The sequence below is a fragment of the Aplidium turbinatum genome, chromosome 7, assembly GCF_918807975.1.
Source record: "Aplidium turbinatum chromosome 7, kaAplTurb1.1, whole genome shotgun sequence".
Classification (NCBI taxonomy): domain Eukaryota; kingdom Metazoa; phylum Chordata; class Ascidiacea; order Aplousobranchia; family Polyclinidae; genus Aplidium; species Aplidium turbinatum.
In genome coordinates this window covers 21,070,034-21,079,457 of record NC_137478.1, presented here as the reverse complement: position 1 = coordinate 21,079,457, position 9,424 = coordinate 21,070,034, and positions in this window count along the sequence as shown.

The following is a 9,424-nucleotide window of genomic DNA, read 5'->3' as shown; positions in this document are numbered from 1 at the left end:
GTCAAATTTGTCCGCCGAGAAATAACGCAGTCCTGAACTCATCATCATCATAATCCATCGTCGGTTTGTTCCCCACTAGTGGGGGTGGCCGATCTAGAACTAGCGATACAAATCGTCACTGCATAACATGAACAACTGTTGCGAGAATATAGTTTTCCGCGCATCTAGAAAATGTGAATACTGTATCCATTAACTTCTATTCGAGGAGGAAAACTTTCGATTTTTACATTGCTTCAACGATTGATGACATTGAATCAGCGTAACAAAGAGCATAGTGACGCAAGAAGCCACACGACCTCGTTCGGTGGAAGTTAACCAGTTTTGCGGCGTATTTAGCAGCTATACGGCGCTTTGGCTCTTCAGTCTTCAAGCGCATGTCGTTGGTCTGATGAAAACCTTTCAGAGTGACTTTGCTAAAATTTTAAAACGCTTTCTAAATCGTAGCTATAGTTCTTAAATGGCGAAGAATTATCAAGATGAAGTAATTAAGCATGACGATTGACAATAAAACTGGTGTGTCTGCCGTGAGACTTAATTTGTCCGCCGATATAGCTGCTCAGACCGGACACGTTTGTTCGCCGTCAACAAAAACGAATTTTGAGGCCTGATAATTTGTGTGTGCGGCCACAAATGATTCATTACGTGTGCTGGCAGAACTGCAATTTGATTCACACCACGCGCTTGAGATTCGTGAACTGGTGAGCAGTAGACTGTAGAGGATTAAAGGGATACTAAAGGAAAAACCTGACTTGGCGATTGTACACGTTCTTTGTGTTTAAAATACTAACCATAAAACGATTTTCAATAAAATTTTGCCCCATTGCGGTCTGATCAGCATTCCGCGCCTGCTTTTGTCAGAGCTTTCAAAACGGGAATAGGCGTGAGCAACGAAGCGTGCGACTAGACTAGCAATCAGCTGATCGAGCAATAGTTGTTGCTGCGGGCGATTTAACTGTAGGCAATTATGTATGTACATCAAAACATCAGATGTGGTAACGTGGCTTTTGTTATTTCTGTCGATAGTGATGTATTCTCGAGCAGTGTTTCCAGTTTTTGGTCATTTTGGAAAAATTAGAAATAAATGAAACATTGGACTTTGGGCCTTGCCAGTGCCATTGAAAACAAATTATTTTCGGTAATTTTTTTTGAAATGTATTCTTGAATGTTCAGTTTACACATTTTAATGCTTGATTCCCGTTTAAAAATTTTTTGAAAAATTTGATAAAAATCATAGATTTACAGTAACACAAGCATCAATTAAATTATTGGTTCAATATTATTTGGAAAAAATTGCCGCATAATTTCAGAATAGATTCGAAATTCTGGATTCGAAATTAAGTATTCTGGAATATTCTAGAATAGCCAGGTATTCTGTATTGTGCATCTCTATGAACAAGCACCACAAGAAAATTGAATTGTAATTTATTGTTCAAACAACTGCTTACATTATGAACAACAACAAAATAACTTTTATTTGAATCTTAATAAGTCTTTTACTGTGTTATCAACCCTCAATTTGGCTGATGAAAGCGGACCAGCAGCAGCAGTCAGTTGCTGGAAAAAGTCTGTTGCTCCAAAATACCATAAGCCTTTAATTAGCCTACCCTTTTGGCACAGTTATGTACTGTAATACTGTTGCTGTCCAGTGTCCACCCAAGCTATATGTATCTGTCACCAACACGCCAATGACACAGTATTACTTGGATGAATATATTTTTGTGTATTAAACATGGTCATTCCATGCCACCATGCTGCCACACATTGTAAAAATCTTATGCTTTACACCCTTAAAAGTTAACCTCTTCATCTTTATCCTTTAGAAGTTTGTTCCAAGAATTTGCAAGAACTGAAACCTCCATGTCATGCCAAGTTGCTTCTTCTTTGTATGAACCTTTCATCCCAAGGGATGAGGGGCTCTTCCTTTTCCCACTCTTGAGCAGTGGCGGTGGCGTGGTCTAGAGGCAGTCACTGAATTGATTTGTCATCCAGTTCACCCTGACCACGCACACCATTTGGCACATGATAGATGGTGCAGTTGCAGACATGGTGTGGTTTATTCCTTCTTACCACGCTCACAGATCGCGGATAGAAGGAGGATAGTCCGATGCCAGTGTGCTGTGCATTACCGTGCAAGTAATTAGACCGCACCCAGTCCCAGGCCTTTCTTGGCAACAGTTGTTGCAAATACAGAGCAAATATATACTATAGTTTTTTTAATATTCCTTAAGGCAGGGGTCACCAACCTTTTTTGCATGCGGGCCACTTTGGCACTAAAGAGAGCTGTAGCGGGTTGCACTAATACAATTTTAGGTAGGTTGATTCTTATCCTGGAAAAGAACGCATTTCGTACTCAGTATCTAGCGTTACATGTTGTTAATATTTATCTTAGAATACCGCAGCAACAAAATTAGTCGAACAGCGCTACTGCCAGGCCAAGCTCCTTTAACAACACTTTTAACTTATTTAACAATGTATAATAAACGAGGCCACTTGTTTTGCGCACGTATAGCTAGGCGAGCGGTTTCATTAGAATATTCATCGCCAAGCAACAGTGGTGTTGTCACTCCGCTTCACAAAAGATATCTTGCAATTAACAGTTGCAGTAAACAAGAAGAACGCTTGTGAAAATCACAGAAAAAATCTATCATAACTCATAAACAACGTTTCCTCTAAAAAAAGCAATGAGTTGGTTTTTCTTCCTTTTTGTGAGAGTCTATAAAACCGTCTTTCTTTGATTATCATTCGACAACTGTTACTTGCGGTGCTTTTCATGACGGCAAGAATTGTTGATTAACAACATTTTTGCAGTACTAAGCTAAATATTTTTCAGCGGCCCGGAAGCAAAATAATTCCACTTTGTACACGTTTTAATCAACCACTGGGACAATGTGGCTGGACATTGCATTGGAATAACTTTAAGTGACCCCCCACCTAGAACTACAATCTGATTGGTCGGTCGGTGGAATCAAATGCAAAGCGAAAATATGCTTCCCGAAAATTATTTTTGGGTCCACGTCTTTTAGGCGCATAAAGTTAGGCGTCGGTCAAATAGGCGCGCACACTGTGGCGTCAGGATATTTAGGTGCGAGCACTGTGGCGCCCGTTCATTGAGGTGCTATTCCTAGTAAAGTGTGCAGATTGAATCAGCTCAGCTTTGGCAAACCTAGTCGGGGTTTTGACGGAAAACTAAGTTACTCTTCACTCAAGCCTACCACCCGCTTGAATACAGCCTACGGTACATTTTTTTACTGATGTTTAGTGTAGTTATTATTTGGCTTATATATCTAAAAGTGAACTCAGTCATGTTCGGAAACTTGAATAATTTATTGATGAAGCTTTCGTCGACGCAAACCTGGACTGACAACAAATAAATGCCGAACACACGCATTAAAAAAACAATATATTTTTTTGTTCAATATAACATTTTGTGTGAAAAGCATTGCTCTACCTGCCAAGCTGATACAATCTGCAGACTTTACTAGGAATAGCACCTAAATGAACGGTCGCCACAGTGCTCCGCACCTAAATATCCCAACGCCACAGTGTGCGCGCCTATTTGACCAACGCCTAACTGTCTGCACCTAAAAGACTTGCTCCCTTATTTTTTGCCTTCATGCTGTTTAACTTCTCAAGAAAAATATTTTTAGTTGTACTTGTATGCTGATACCTTTCGCGGGCGCACATAACAGCCTGGCAGGCCGCCAGTTGGTGACCCCTGTCTTAAGGTATATATGCTTGCCATTTACAATCTCTTGCATTTTGTCAAGGGCAATCTTTAGCGTTGAATATATACTTCTTGATAATTTTGATTCGCAGGCACAAAATACAAAAAGAAAACAATCTATAAATATAGCAGGGGTAAACCAAGCTTCCTTGGAGTTGTAATAAACTACTGGAATGTCGCCTTCAATATTTAGTTCCTTAAATGCTCGTATTTTTTGCTTACTGCTACTTGCTTGAGTCGGTGTGTACCGGCAGCATTGAACTCGACCAGAACCGACAGCCTTTCTTTCTTGAAAGTGGCTATTTTTCCACACTTAATGCCATGGTTACAATCAGGTGTTGCCAGAGTTAGGATTAAAGTTAGGAAGGGTTAAGGTAAGGGTTTGAGTTAGGAATAATGTTAGGGTTTTGATCTTTGCCCAGGACTAAAAAAAATTCCAGAATTCAAGTTTTTGTTTTGAACAACTTTAAACTTTTCTCAAATTATGGCAGAATTCCTTATCTGGCAACACTATTGAGGTTGAGGCTATTATTACATAATATAGTGTAAATATAGCCACAGCCTTCTTTCTTAGGTTTCTTTCTCTTGAAGTTTTCCCCACCTTGACAAACTTGGGTATTGTTAGGAATAGAACCCCAAAACATAGGCTACATGTTTTGTCTGCATTGTAAACTTGTGAAAAGGTGAGAACTTCATTGCTAATAAGTTTTATTAATTTTTCACAAAAAGAGAGCAACCAGGCCTCGAAATTCGTTTTTGTTGACGGCGGACAAACGTGTCTGAACTGAACAGCTATCTCGGCGGACAAACCAAGTCTCACGGCTAGGGATGCACAATACAGAATACCTGGCTATTCTAGAATATTCTAGTATACTTAATTTCGAATCCAGAATTTCGAATCTATTCTGAAATTACGCGGCAATTTTTTCTAAATAATATCGAAGCAATAATTGATGCGTGTGGTACTGTAAATCTATGATTTTTATCAAACTTTTCAAAAAATTTCAAACGGGAATCAAGCATTAAAATGCGTAAACTAAACATTCAAGAATACATTTCAAAAAAAAAAAATTACCGAAAAAAAGTTGTTTTCAATGGCACTGGCAAGGCCCAAAGTCCAATGTTTCATTTATTTTTAATTTTTTTTAAATGACCAAAAAGTGGAAACACTGCTCGAGAATACATCACTATCGACAGCAATAACAAAAGCCACGTTACCACATCTGATGTTTTGATGTTGAAATCTGATGTTTTGATGTACATACATAACTGCCTACAGTTAAATCACCCGCAGCAACAACTATTGCTCGATCAGCTGATTGCTAGTCTATAGTGACGTACACTGTACAGTCGCACGCTTCGTTGCTCACGCCTATTCCCGTTTTGAAAGCTCTGACAAAAGCAGGCGCGGAATGCTGATCAGACCGCAATGGGGCAAAATTTTATTGAAAATCGTTTTATGGTTAGTATTTTAAACACAAAGAACGTGTACAATCGCCAAGTCAGGTTTTTCCTTTAGTATCCCTTTAATCCTCTACAGTCTACTGCTCACCAGTTCACGAATCTCAAGCACGTGGTGTAAATCAATGCGCAGTACTGTACAGCACATGTAATGAATCATTCGTGGCCGCACACACAAATTATCAGGCCTCAAAATTCGTTTTTGTTGACGGCGGACAAACGTGTCCGGTCTGAGCAGCTATATCGGCGGACAAATTAAGTCTCACGGCGGACACACCAGTTTTATTGTCAATTGTCATGCTTAATTACTTCATCTTGATAATTCTTTGCCATTTAAGAACTATAGCTACGGTTAAGAAAGCGTTTTAAAATTTCAGCGAAGTCACTCTGAAAGGCTTTCATCAGACCAACGACATGCGCTTGAAGACTGAAGAGCCAAAGCGCCGTGTAGCTGCTAAATACGCCGCATACCTGGTTAACTTCCACCGAACGAGGTTGTGTGGCTTCTTGCGTCACAATGCTTTTTGTTACGCTGATTCAATGTCATCAATCGTTGAATCAATGTAAAAATCGAAAGTTTTCAATAGAAGTTAATGGATACAGTATTTACATTTTCTAGATGCGCGCTAGAATGCGCAAAAAATTATATTCTCGCAACAATTGTTCATGCCATGCACTGACGATTTGTATCGCTAGTTCCTGTGTTATTTCTCGGCGGACAAATATGACCGATCTAGATGGTACTTCCCGTGGACATCACATGCTGTGACGGCGGACATATCTGCCGTGAATTTTGAGGCCTGAATTATTCACTCATACGGGAACGCACTGCGTGTCTGCAGTTCTGATAACTGTGTGAACCATATAAAGGAAGAAAAAAGGCGCTTGGAACAAACAGTCCACGAAAAAAGTCGGCGCGCAAGACGGAAGATATCAACTTTACATTTGTTTATCGTCGCACACTGTTCATTTAACAGATTTATTTTCAAATCCTGATATCCGAAAAGAAAATGCAAATGCGATTCGAATACATTGAGATTCGAATCTCTAAGATTCGATATTCTGTATTGTGCATCCCTACTCACGGCTGGCACACCAGTTTTAGCCTCAATCGTCATGCTTAATCACTTCATCTTGATAATTTTTCGCCATTTGAGAACTATAGCTATGGTTTAGAAGGCTTTTTAAAATTGCAGCGAAGTCACTTTGAAAGGCTTTCATCAGACCAACGACGTGAACTTGAAGAACCAATACACTGCATATCTGATCAACTTGCACCAAACAAGGTCGTGTGGCTTCTTTCGCCACAATGCTCTTTGTTACGCTGATTCTATGTCATCAATCGTTGAAGCAACGTAAAAATCGAAAGATTTCCTTCTCGAATAGAAGTTAAGGGATACAGTATTCACATTTTCTAGATGCGCGGAAAATTATATTCTCACAATAATTGTTCATGCTATGCAGTGACGATTTGTACCGCTAGTTCCTGCGTTATTTCTCGGCGGACAAATATGACCCATCTAGATGGTACTTCCTGCGGACATCACATGCTGTGACGGTGGACATGTCCGCCGTGAATTTCAAGGCCTGAGCAACACTTGCTATATCTGCATCACTAACTATGCAACACCTGGTTAATATAATCCGTGACAATTTCAAAATTAGCCAGAAACCACCCATCACTGCCCTTAAAATCGATGATGCCAAGATGAGCAGCAAGTTCGGCTGCAGCTGCCATCAATTCTGTCCCTCGCAAATTCACTTGACTGGATTCACTCGCACTAACACACTTGCTCGGGCTATTTTTAGGTTAACTCTGAGAACAACACGTCGCTGTCAATTCGAGTCCATTAAATCGCAGTTCGTTAACGAAGGGTTGACTGTATTTCAAAAATCACATCAAGCCTTAAAGCAGCCATGGCCACTAAGTAGTGCTTAAATGGCCACCGGTGTTACTTCCTTAGTCGGCCAAGTTTGGCCGGCGGTTTCTTCCAGCCAATTATTTAATTTTGCAATAGAATGATCGTGGCTTAACTGTCAAAAATATATGTAGTATCAAAGAGTGACGCAGAATTAGGTCAGCGTGTCATAATCACTACCAAGCCTTAAAGCAGCCGGCGGCCATGGCCGCCAAGTGGTGCTTGAATGACCGCTGGTGCTACCTCCTCGGTCGGCCAATTTGGTTGCCGGATTCTTCTAGCTAATTATTTAATTTCGCAATAGAATGATCGTGGATTAACTGTAGAAAATATCTAGTATCAAAGAGTGACGCAGAATTGGGTCAGCGCGTCATAATCACCACTGTTGTATTGTGCGCAAACATTTGCCATTGTATGGAAATGTCCAGCTGCGATCACCAGCTATAAGTCTTGTTTGTAATTCCCGACGTTTATTTTAACAAAGGGTTAATCCAAAGTGCTAATTTACATCGGTTGGCAATATTGTCGTATTTCTGTTGATTCAATGTCGTCGAACATTGAATCGTTGTTAAAAAGGAGAACTAGGTTAGTTGTCATCCGAGGTGTCTTCATAGTTGAGAAATGTTCCCGCTATGGGTTAGTGACTTCACACCCTCAATGGTGACATCATAATGGTATCTATACATGGTCAGGTTTTATGAAAGGCGGTGGTATGCAGTTGAAACAATTTACTGAGCAGCGAGCAGTTGAAACAATTTAGTGTCGTTAGATTGCCGCAATACCGGATTACAATCCCGATAAAGCAGTTATTGCGTGGTACAACGGTTTTATAGCAGGATGTCGCCCAGACTTCAACAACGCTAAGTGATCATTTTGGCATTGTTGCAAGTTTAATTCTATTTAGTTGTGCTATCGTTATTTCTATTTTGGCCTCCAAGCACGCAGATTTGGCCGCCGAGAAGGAGCCATCGGTAGGCCACGATGGCTGCCGGAAAAAAAACACGAGTTTTAAGGCCTGCACTACTGTTGTATTGCACAGGAACATTGCTATTGTATCGAATGTATCCAGCTGCGATCACCAGTGCTGCAAGTCTTTTTGTAATTCCCTACGTTTATTTCAGCAAAGTTTTAATACGAAGTGCTAATTTACATCGGCTGGCAATATTGTCGTTTTTATATCGATTCAATGTTGTTGGACATTGAATCATTGTTAAAAAGGAGAACTAGGTTAGTTGACATCCCAGGGGAAAACACGTGTCTTCATAGTTAAGAAATGTTCTGCTGTGTGTTAGTGACTTTACACCCTCAATGGTGACCTTATAACGATATAGTATTCAACGTCGCTTTTCTTCTTTTACATCACATCCAGTATATACTAAACAACGCCAATGTAGTTGACCCAGCGAAGTGGCCAAATATCCCAGAAAGTTTAGCTTCATTTGGTAACTACGAAATTCAATTCATTTCGAACCATTTTAATGACATTCTCTTGAAGCGAAAGCGTAACCCAGATTTAACATTGATCGAGTGGGTCAAACTAAAGCGTTTTGTTGCATGCCTGCAAGTTTCCCAAAATGCAAATGCCATTTGGCTGATCATATTTTGCAAAAATTATGTTTCTTTTAGTAATTTTCTTCACATTATTGAAATACTATTGGTTCTTGCATGTGCTACATTTCAAAGTGTTTCAGAAAAAGCACCAGGCAAATGCAACATGAAGAAATATCTTTTCTATGCTCAGGAAACTATTGGCCATGCTAGATGGCTAACATTTGCAAATGGCTATTTAAGAATCAAGCTGTTTGGCATTCAAGAGTTAAATGCTGAGCAACAAATCTCATTGAACAACATTGTCCAGTTTATAGTGGATGTCTATGCCCCATCATTTTTTGAAATATATTTCAATCCAAGCACCATTCAACGACCAAAAGTGGTGTTAAACATCAGGGATTTTATGAAAGCATCAACAGCATTATCACCTGCAAAGAACTGTTTCATTGACCATGCTGCTACTTGGCTAAATCCAAAAACAGCTGCACTTCGAGTTTTAGAAGCAGACATGGGTATAACTCGTTTGGCTGCTCGTAACCCTGACACCAAGACTTTACTGTGGTCAAACCGACCACTTGCTGCATTTCTGAATGCTTCATTTGCAACTTTATCTTGTCTAACCAGAGGAATTAAAGCCGATTGCTTGGCTTTCCGCAACAACAATATATGTTGTGAAAGATTAATTGGGCGTATGAAAGACGTCTTGGTTAAGAAAATGCTGGATGATGATCAGACATAGATCACAAATTGCAAGGATATATCAATCATG